Below are 11,453 nucleotides of genomic sequence, written 5' to 3'. Positions count from 1 at the left end.
CCAACTTCTTACTGTATTTACCCCAGTCCAACGCCGGCATTTCCTCATCATTGCTGATTATTGGCAGCATTTTCTGTTTGGGAATTAGAGCTGGAGATGGATGGTCAGTTGCCCTCTGTCCGGGGCTGGGGGATTCACACTCATTTCCCCCGCAACTTTACAGGAGAATTTTCCCGCTTCAAAGCCCACTGCAAACTTTGTGTTTCAAATTTTCCCAAACCGGAAGAATTCAGAGATTTAATGAGGAGACAACAGAACCCTCCGTGCTCTCATCCCACGTACTCCCCGCGTTGGAGATCTCTACTGCCTCCCGAAGATACACAAGGCAAACACACCTGGCCGTCCCATCGTATCGGGCAATGGGATCCTGTGCGAGAACCTCTCCGGCTATGTCGAGGGCATCCTGAAACCCATTGTACAAAGAACCCCCAGCTTTTGTCACGACACTACGGACTTCCTACAGAAACTCAGCACACATGGAGCAGTTGAACCAGGAGCACTCCTCGTCACAATGGATGTCTTGGCACTCTCCACCAGCATCCCCCACGATGATGGCATTGCTGCAACTGCCTCAGTATTCAACACCGACAACTGCCAGTTTCCAGATGCAATTTTATAACTCATCCGCTTCATCCTGGACAATGACTTCACCTTCAACAACCAGTTCTTCATCCAGACATACGGAACAGCCATGGGGACCATATTCGCACCTCAATATGCCAACATCTTCATGCACAGGTTCGAACAAAACTTCTTCACCACACAGGACCTACAACCGATGCTATACACGAGATACATCGATGACATTTTCTTCCTTTGGACTAATGGCGAACAATCACTGAAACAACTATATGATGACATCAACAAGTTCCATCCCACCATCAGACTCACCATGGACTACTCTCCAGAATCGATAGCATTCTTGGACACACGCATCTCCATTAAGGATGGTCACCTCAGCACCTCACTGTACCGCAAGCCCACGGACAACCTCACGATGCTCCACTTCTCCAGCTTCCACCCTAAACACGTTCAAGAAGCCATCCCCTATGGACAAGCCCTCCGTATACACAGGATCTGCTCGGATGAGGAGGATCGCAACAGACACCTCCAGATGCTGAAAGATGCCCTCATAAGAACAGGATATGATGCTTGACTCATCGATCAACAGTTCCAATGTGCCAGAGCGAAAAACCGCACCGACCTCCTCAGAAGACAAACACGGGACACGGTGGACAGAGTACCCTTCGTCGTCCAGTAGTTGACTGGCCAGACTTCCACATTCGACCCATGATAAATTTGAATCTATCTAAATTCCTGTCCTCATTGACCTACACAAGCTCTGGTTAAAGAGCAAATCAATTTAAAATTTGCATTCTGAATTTCAATTCCATTCATGACACACTTACATTCGGGTTCTGATGAATTGAGTGAATCCGTCAGGTATCAATCTGATGTTTCGTTTGGTTTTTGGTACTGATCTTCTCATATCCTGTAAAATCAAGTCAACATTGTCAGTCCAAAGTAGAAATTGAGACGAGACAAACATTTCCCTTGGTTTGAGTTTACATCAGAATATAAGAACATAAGAAATAGGAGCAGGAGTAGGCCATCTAGCCCCTCGAGCCTGCCCCACCATTCAATAAGATCATGGCTGATTTGAAGTGGATCAGTTCCACTTACCCGCCTGATCCCCATAACCCCTAATTCCCTTACCGATCAGGAATCCATCTATCCGTGATTTAAACATATTCAACGAGGTAGCCTCCACCACTTCAGTGGGCAGAGAATTCCAGAGATTCACCACCCTCTGAAAGAAGAAGTTCCTCCTCAACTCTGTCCTAAACTGACCCCCTTTTGTTTTGAGGCTGTGCCCTCTAGTTCTAGTTTCCTTTCTAAGTGGAAAGAATCTCTCCATCTCTACCCTATCCAGCCCCTTCATTATCTTATAGGTCTCCATAAGATCCCCCCTCAGCCTTCTAAATTCCAATGAATACAAACCCAATCTGCTCAGTCTTTCCTCATAATCAACACCTCTCATCTCTGGTATCAACCTGGTGAACCTGCTCTGCACTCCCTCCAAGGCCAATATATCCTTCCGCAAATAAGGGGACCAATACTGTGCACAGTATTCCAGCTGCGGCCTCACCAATGCCCTGTACAGATGCAGCAAGACATCTCTGCTTTTATATTTTATCCCCCTTGTGATATAGGCCAACATCCCATTTGCCTTCTTGATCACCTGTTGCACCTGCAGACTGGGTTTTTGCATCTCATGCACAAGGACCCCAGGTCCCTCTGCACAGCAGCATGTTGTAATTTCTTTCCATTTAGATAATAATCCAATTTGCTATTATTTCTTCCAAAGTGAATAACCTCGCATTTGTTAACATTATACTCCATCTGCCAGATCCTCGCCCACTCACTCAGCCTGTCCAAATCTCTCTGCAGACCTTCTACGCCCTCCACACGATTCACTTTTCCACTTATCTTTGTGTTGTCTACAAACGTTGTTACCCTACACTCAGTCCCCTCCTCCAGATCGTCTATATAAATGGTAAATAGTTGAGGCCCCAGTACCGATCCCTGCGGCACTCAACTAGTTACCATCTGCCAACCAGAAAAGCACCCATTTATTCCGACTCTCCGCCTCCTGTCGGATAGCCAATCCCCAATCCACGTTAACACCCTACCCCCAACTGTGTGTGACCCAGTCTTCTTCAGCAACCTTTTGTGAGGCACCTGATCAAACGCTTTTGGCAATCCAAAAACACCGCATCCACCGATTCCCCTCCGTCAACCGCACTCGTCACATCTTCATAAAAATCCAACAAGTTCGTCAAACACGACTTTCCCCTCATGAATCCATGCTGCGTCTGCTTAATCGAACCATTCTTATCCAGATGGCCTGCTATTTCTTCTTTAATGATGGATTCCAGCATTTTCCCAACTACAGACGTTAAGCTAACCGGCCTGTAGTTACCCGCCTTTTGTCTATTTCCTTTTTTAAACAGCGGCGTAACATTAGCCGTTTTCCAATCCGCCGGCACTACCCCAGTATCCAACGAATTTTGATACATAACCACTAACGCATCCGCTATTACCTATGACATTTCTTTCAATACCCTGGGATGCATTCCATCCGGGCCCGGGGACTTGTCCACCATCAGTCCCGTTAGTTTACCAAGCACTGCCTCCCTGCGAACATTAATTGTATTGAGTACCTCTCCTCCTACCAACCCTCTATCATTAATATTTGGTAAACTATTTGTGTCTTCCACCGTGAAGACCGACACAAAAAACGTATTTAAAGTGTCAGCCAATTCCTCATTTCCCACTATTAAATCCCCCCCTCGTCCTCCAAGGGTCTAACATTCACTCTTGCCACTCTATTCCTTTTTATATATTTGTAAAAGCTTTTACTATCATTTTTTTAAATTTAGAGCTAGCCGAGCTTCATAACCTATCTTTCCTTTCCTTGTCGCTTTCTTAGTCGTTCTTTGTTGTTTCTTAAAGTTTTTCCAATCTTCCAATTCTCCACTATTTTTGGCCACTCTGTACGCATCGGTCTTTAATTTAATACTCTCCTTAATTTCCTTCGTTATCCACGGCTGGCTGTCCCTTTTCTTACAGTCCTTCTTTATCACCAGAATATATTGTTGCTGAGTACTGAAAAGGATCTCCTTAAAAATCCTCCACTGTTCCTCAGTTGTCCTATCTACCAGTCTGCTAACCCAGCCCACCTTAGCCAATTCAGCCCTCATCCTATCGTACTTCCCTCTGTTCAAACAGAGGACAGTGGTATGGGACCCTACTTTCTCCTCTTCCATTTGTATCAGAAATTCGACCATATTGTGATCACTTGACCCCAGAGGATCCTTCACAAAACATCCTTAATTCTCCCTACCTCGTTACATATTGCCAGATCTAAGATGACTCGTTCCTTCGTCGGTTCTGTAACATACTGTTCAAGGTAACTGTCCCAACAGCATTCTAAGAACTCTTCCTCCATCCCACCCCTTCCAACTTGAGTCAGCCAATCAATATGCAGGTTGAAGCCCCCCATGATTATTGCCGCTCCGTTTTTGCACGCATCCATTATTTGCTTGTTTATAGCCCTCCCCACCTCAACAATATTATTTGGGGGCTTATAGGCCACGCCTACTAGTGTCTTTCTCCCCCTACTAGTCCTTATCTCCACCCATAACGATTCCACGTTTTGTTCCTTGGAGCCTATGTCATCCCTCACTACTACCCTGATGTTATCTTTTATTGTAAGAAGTCTCACAACACCAGGTTAAAGTCCAACAGGTTTATTTGGTAGCAAATACATGGCATTTGCTCCCAAATAAACCTGTTGGACTTTCACCTGGTGTTGGGAGACTTCTTACTGTGCTTACCCCAGTCCAACGCTGGCATCTCCACATCATGACTACCATCGACACCGCAAACTGCCGGCTCCAAGTGGAGAGGATCTCCAAGATGGTATTTGCTACCAAATAAACCTGTTGGACTTTAACCTGGTGTTGTGAGACTTCTTACTGTGCTTACCCCAGTCCAACGCCGGCATCTCCACATCATTATCTTTTATTAACAGAGCTACCCCACCACCTTTTCCTTCCTGTCTATTCTTCCTAAATGCCTGATACCCCTGGATATTCATCTCCCAGTCCTGGTCTCCCTGCAGCCACGTTTCTGTAATGGTCACTAGATCATACCCATTTGTGCTGATTTGCACCATCAACTCATTAACTTTGTTCCGAATGTTTCGTGCATTCAGGCAAAGTGTCTTTATTCCAGCTTTTATCTGGACCCGATTTGATGAAACACTATCAACGTCTCTCTCGCCCTCAACTCCTTTAACTACTTGAATGCCCTCATTCACTTGCACTCGCTTCCTCTCCTCTACCATTGATTTCGTAATTCCTCTTACCTCTGCACCCTCCTCCCCATAAATTAGTTTAAAGCCCTATATTCAGCCCTAGTGATACGATTCGCTCGGACTCTGGTCCCAGCACGGTTCAAACGGAGACCATCCCATCTCTGCAGGTCCCATCTGCCCAAATACTGGTGCCAATGCCCCATGAATTCGAACCCATTCCTCCCACACCAATCCTTGAGCCAAGCATTCGTCTCCTTAATCCTATTAACCCTGCACCAATTTGCGCGTGCCTCAGGTAGTAATCCAGAGATTACCACCTTGTTGGTTCTGCTTTTTAATTTGTTCCCCAGCTCTTCGTACTGCCTCTGCAGATCCTTAATTCCTGTTTTGTCTATGTCATTGGCACCTACATAGACCACGACAACTGGATTTTCACCCTCACACTCCAGATTCCTCTACAGCCCAGATGATACATCCTGGACCCAAGCACCAGGCAGGTAACACAACCTCAGGTATTCCTTATCCTGGTCAAAAAGAACAGTGTCTATGTCCTTAACTACACTATCCCCAATTACTACTACATTTCTCTTTGATTTCTCCGTTGCAGCAGCACCCTGCACCCTAGTACTGCTGACAGTTTGCTCGTCCTTCTCACAGTCATTTTTCCCATCGACACTGGTGGCAAGAACCTCAAATCTGTTGCAAAGATTTAAGGGCTGAGGTTCTTGAGGTGAGCGGGAGTGTGTTGAGATGAGGGTGTGTGTTGAAGTGGCAGGGTAGTGTTGATGTGAGAGGGAGAGTGTTGGGGTAATGGGGAGTGGTGAGTTGAGAGCGTGAGTGTTAATGTTGTCATGGGAAGCTTTTCCCCAGGTCGGTGGTGACGTTCACGAGGGGTCATAGGTTCAAGGTAAAGGGGAAGAGGTTTAACACAGATATCAGAAGGATATATTTTACACAGAGGGTGGTGGGGGCCTGGAATGCGCTGCCAGGCAAGGTGGTGGAGGCGGACACAATGGGAACGTTTACGACTTATCTAGGTAGCCATATGAAGGGAGTGGGAATGGAGGGATACAAAAGAATGGTCTAGTTTGGACCAGGGAGCGGCACGGGCTTGGAGGGCTGAAGGGCCTGTTCCTGTGCTGTATTGTTCTTTGTTCTTTGTGAGTGTTCCTTGAAGAATTATTATTTAAATCGTGCAGCTTACATGGAGGTGGAAATAAGCTGTGGCAGTCACGTGATCATTTTTTTCCTTTTGGTCTTTTAGTTTAGTTGTGGGAAGCAGTTTAGCAGGAAACTAAGAAACAGTCTCTCTCTCTCCCTCTCCCTGTCCTTCTCTTTTTAGAAGGCTGTGTTTTGTGAAACAGATTCGACTACAACCTCTTCTGAGTTTCTTCTCAAGGGAGTTTGAGCATTCAGCCCAGGAGGCTGGACACGTGTAATAATTCGGCATTTACCTCTGCTGTATTGTGCTGATTTGGAGGGTTTTGTGGATTGGATGTTGGCTTTGGTTGGAACACACTAGAGATATTTCCTTCAGAGGTGTACATTACCGTGGTTGTTGTGTTTCTTGTTTGCAATTGTTAAAAGTTCTTGCTAATTGTCTTACTATCCACGTCAACAATATTCTTAATTAAACTTTGTTTTGAATAAGAGTTCCTCGTGGGTCAGTTCACTCACACCTGAAGTGAAACCTCTCGTGCTCCTTCTGGCCAGATTCAAGGTAAAGCGTTACAGGTCACTCGAGCTTCATGGAACACCTGGAAGTATCCAACCTGACTGATTACAACTGGGGGCTCCGGGATTTCTTGATTGATTTGGGATTAGTGAACTCAAAGACATTGAGTGGTGCGCAGATTTGTGTTTTCTTTTCAGGTGTTGTATTCCAGTTTAAATGGGGAGTGTGGTTTGGATTGATGGCTCTTTCCGAGGCTCAGAAGTTTCTGCGGGTGGAGGAAGTCACGCAAGTTACCTCACAGAAAGTGACGAAAGCAAAGCTTTTGGAATTGGAAACACATTGTAGTTGACATTGGCTGACAGAGTACGGAAACGAGAGATAATTGTGGCGACAGCACAGCATTTGGAATTGTCAGAAGCACAGTCAGAATCGTTGGAAATGGCGAGAATTCAGTTACAAATGAAACTGACTGAATGAAAAATAATTAAAACTCTGTGAATTGCAGGCAAAAGGAAACGAAAGGGAGGAACAGCAAGCAAAATAATGAAATCTATTCGAATTACAGGCAAAAGAAAAAAAAGGAGGCAAGGGAAAGGGGGAAGGGAAAATAGACAGACTTTGAACTTCGGAAACTGGCCTTCAAAAGTAAACATCGGGAACGATTAGCGGAGGTAAAGGGTAAAGTACAGTCTGAGGGTAGTGAAGGGGATAGTGAGAGAATGAGGGGCAGAAAATACATCAGGAGATAGAAAAAGCCTATACAAAAGGCAATGTTACAATAATCATGGGGGACTTCGATATGCAGGTGGACTGGGAAAACCAGGTAGGTAGTGAATCCCAAGAAAAGGAATTTGTGGAATGTCAAAGATGGTTTTTTGGAGCAGCTTGTGCCAGAGCCGACTAGGAAACAGGGAATTCTGGATTTGGTGATGTGTAATGAGGCAGACTTGATTAGGGAACTTAAGGTGAAGGAACCCTGAGGGAACAGTGACCACAATATGATAGAATTTACCCTGCAGTTTGAGAGGAAGAATCTGGAATCAGATGTAACGGTATTACAATTAAATAAAGGTAACTCCAAAGACATGAGGGAGGATCTGGCCAGAGTTGATTGGAAAGGGAGCCTCGCAGGGGAGACAGTGTAACGGAAATGACAGGAGTTCTTGAGAGTTATTTGGGAGGCACAACATAAATTCATCCCAAAGAGGAGGAAACATGCTAAGGGGAGGTCGAGGCATCCATGGCTGACGGGGAAGTCAAGGACAGCATAGAAGCAAAAGAAAAAACCTACAAAGTGGCAAGGATTAGTGGGAAGCCAGAGGGTTGGGAAGCCTTTAAAATACTTTAAATGGGGAAATAGTTAGAAAATCAGATGCACAAAGGAATTTGGGATTCCTTGTTCAAGATTCTCTGGAAGTCAACGTGCAGGTTCAGTCGGCAGTTAGGAAGGCAAATGGAATGCCAGCATTCATGTCGAGAGGGCTAGAATATAAGAGCAGGGATGTACTTCTGAGGCTATATAAGACCACATTTGGAGTATTGTGAACAGTTTTGGGCCCCAGTTTAGAAAGATGAGGGGGGTAGATTTTATTGAAACTTACAGGATACTGCGAGGCCTGGATAGCGTGGACGTGCAGAGGATGTTTCCACTAGTAGGAAAAAACTAGAACCAGAGGTCACAACTCAGTTAAGTGCCAATGGAGTTGAGGGTAAGATCCTGGAATGGATAGAGGGTTGGCTGACTGGCAGAAGGCAGAGAATGGGCACGAAGGTGTTTTTTTTCAGGACGGCAGCCAGTGACCAGTCGTGTGCCTCAGGGGCCGTTGCTGGGATCACAACCTTTCTCAATGTACATTAATGATTTGGAAGAATGTAATGAGGGCACTGTTGCTCAGTTTGCAGATGATACAAAGACATGTAGATGGACAGGGAGTAATGAGGAAGGGAAGTGGGGGGGGGGGGGGGGGTTGGCTGCAGAAGGACCTGGACAGGTTAGGCGAGTGGGCAAAGAGCTCAGGCTAAAGGACGACCCTTTAAAACAGAGATGAGGAGGAATTTCTTCAGCCAGAGAGTGGTGAATCTGTGGAACTCTCAGCTGTAGAAGGCTGAGGAGGCCAAGTCATTCAATGTCTTTAAGACAGAGATAGATAGGTTCTTGGTTAAGAAGGGGATCAGGGGTTATGGGGAAAAGACAGGACAATGTGGATGAGAAAAACATCAGCCAGGATTGAATGGTAAAGCAGACTCGATGGGCCGAGTGGCCTCGTTCTGCTTATGTCATAAGGTCTCTTACGGTATGGGGAATGAGGGATACAGATGTACACAAGGAGCATTTGGAATATGTTCCGAGTGCAGGGATTTGGGGTGGTGTTTTGCGGGCAGGTTGGGGTGGTGAGGAGTGGGGTTGAGGCTATTTGTGTGAGGGAGGGGGGTGCAATCTCCCCTGTTTCAAATCCACCCTGGGTTTGCACCATACCTGTCTTCAAGTTATCATTAGGTGCGCAGCCTCATCTGGTTCAGAACATCAGGTTCATATCCGCACCAACGTCGCTCAATCAATATGTCCAAACAATTCCAGAGGTTCAGGCCCACGCCAGGTTCAGACTCACCCCAGTTTCACAATCATTGAAACATTGAAATATAAGAACAGCAGGAGCAGGCCATTCGGCCCTTGGAGCCAGCTCCGACATTCAGTTTGATCATGGATCATTATCAACTTCAATATCCTGACCATCCCTTGCTCCCATATCCCGTGATCACTTTAGCCCCAAGAGCTATATATAATTTCTTCCTGAAATCATGAAAGGTTTTGGCCTCAGCTACTTTCTGTGGTCGTGAAGTCCATAGATCATCAGAATGGAGAAATTTCTCCTCACCTCTGTTCTAAAAGGTTGATGCTTATCCTCAAACCATGAACCCTCGTCCTCAACTTTCTGAGCATCGGGAACATTCTTTCTGAATCTACCCTGTCTAAACCTGTTCCATTAATATATGTTTCACTCCAATGAACTCCAATGAATAAAGCCCGAACCGACTTAGTCTCTCTTAATATCACAGACTTTCCATCCCAGGAATTAGCCTGGTAAACATTCGCTGTACTCCCTCGATAGCGAGGATATCCTTCCTCAGATAAGGACACCAAAGCTGCACACAATACTCGAAGTGTGGCCTCAGCAATGTTCTGTACAACTGCAGTAACACGTCTCTATTCCTGTACTCAAATCTTCTCCCTATGAAGGCCAGTATACCATTGGTCTTCTTTACTGCCTGTTGTACATGCGCGCTTACTTTCAGTTACTGATGCATACGGACACCAATGTCTCGCTGAGTATCCACCTCTCTCAATTTAAACCCATTCAAATAACAATCTGTCTTCCTATTATTGCTGCCAAAGTGGATAACCTCACATTTACCCACATTTTACTGCAACTGCTTTGCACATGCCCATACATTGAGCCTGTTCAAATTACAGTGAAGCATGTCTGCATACTTCTCATAGCTCACCCTCACCCACCTTTTGTCATCTGCAAATTTGGAGATGATACATTTCGCACCATTTTCAGAATAATTAATATGTAATGTGAACAGTTGGAGTCCGTACACAGATTCCTGCAGTACCCCACTAGACACTGACTGCTAATCAGAAAAAGGCCCATTTATTGACAAATAATTGCTTTCTATCTGCGAACCAGCTTTCTATCCATCTCAAAACATTGCCTGCAATCCCATGTGCTTTCACTTTACATGGTAGTCTGTTCCGTGAGACCTTGTCGAAAGCCTTCTGAAAGTCTCAATAAACCACATCCACTGGTTCTCCCCAATGAACTCGACGAGTTGCATCCTCAAAAAAACCCAATAGATTCTTCAAACAAGATTTCCCCTCTGTAACTCCATGCTGACTTTGTCTGATTTTCCCACTGCCTTCCAAGTGCTGAATTACGAAATCATTGATAAATCCTCCAGCTCAAACTTCCACTGTGCTGATGATAGGTCCACTGGGATCAGTATATCTTATCACTGATCATGTGTCTGTAAAATGCTGACATGTAGATCAGTCATGGTTTAACAGCATAGAGCAGCTCACACACAGATTTAGAGAACTACAAGGGTAATTGTCACTTACCAGGAACACCAATAACTCCATGGATCAGGTGGTATATTTTCTCCACCATGTTTTTGAGGAAGAGAAGGTGTTACAGGCTAATAGGCTGGAGGAAGTAGATGTTCGGAGGGAGGATGTACTAGCAGTTTTGAATAAACTGAAGGTCGACAAGTCCCCTGGGCCAGATGAAATATATCCTAAGATTCCTTGGGAGGCAAGGGTTGAGATTGCAGAGCCTTTGGCTTTGATTTTTGGGTCCTCGCTGTCCACGGGGATAGTGCCAGAGGACTGGAGAATGGCGAATGTTGTTCCTCTGTTTAAGAAAGGGAATAGAAATGACCCTGGTAATTATAGACCGGTTAGTCTTACTTCGGTTGTTGGTAAATTGATGGAAAAGGTCCTTCGGGATGGGATTTACGACCATTTAGAAAGATGCGGATTAATCCGGGATAGTCAGCATGGATTCGTGAAGGGCAAGTCGCGCCTCACAAATTTGATAGAATTTTTTGAGGAGGTAACAAAGTGTGTTGATGAAGGTAGGGCAGTTGATGTCATATACATGGATTTTAGTAAGGCGTTTGATAAGGTCCCCCATGGTCGGCTTATGATGAAAGTGAGGAGGTGTGGGATAGAGGGAAAGTTGGCCGATTGGATAGGTAACTGGCTGTCTGATCGAAGACAGAGGGTGGTGGTGGATGGAAAATTTTCGGATTGGAGGCAGGTTGCTAGCGGAGTGCCACAGGGATCAGTGCTTGGTCCTCTGCTCTTTGTGATTTTTATTAATGACTTAGAGG

At 45.3% G+C, this 11,453-nt stretch overlaps 1 pseudogene; it reads left to right on the top strand.

Moving 5' to 3' along the window:
* The window catches only part of LOC144482895 (uncharacterized), a 348,044-nt pseudogene that overhangs the window by 170,362 nt on the left and 166,229 nt on the right, over positions 1–11,453 (top strand).

This window comes from Mustelus asterias, unplaced genomic scaffold (assembly GCF_964213995.1).
Source record: "Mustelus asterias unplaced genomic scaffold, sMusAst1.hap1.1 HAP1_SCAFFOLD_43, whole genome shotgun sequence".
Taxonomy (NCBI): domain Eukaryota; kingdom Metazoa; phylum Chordata; class Chondrichthyes; order Carcharhiniformes; family Triakidae; genus Mustelus; species Mustelus asterias.
The sequence above is the reverse complement of the archived record's forward strand: the minus strand, read 5'-3'. Positions and strand labels throughout refer to the sequence as shown.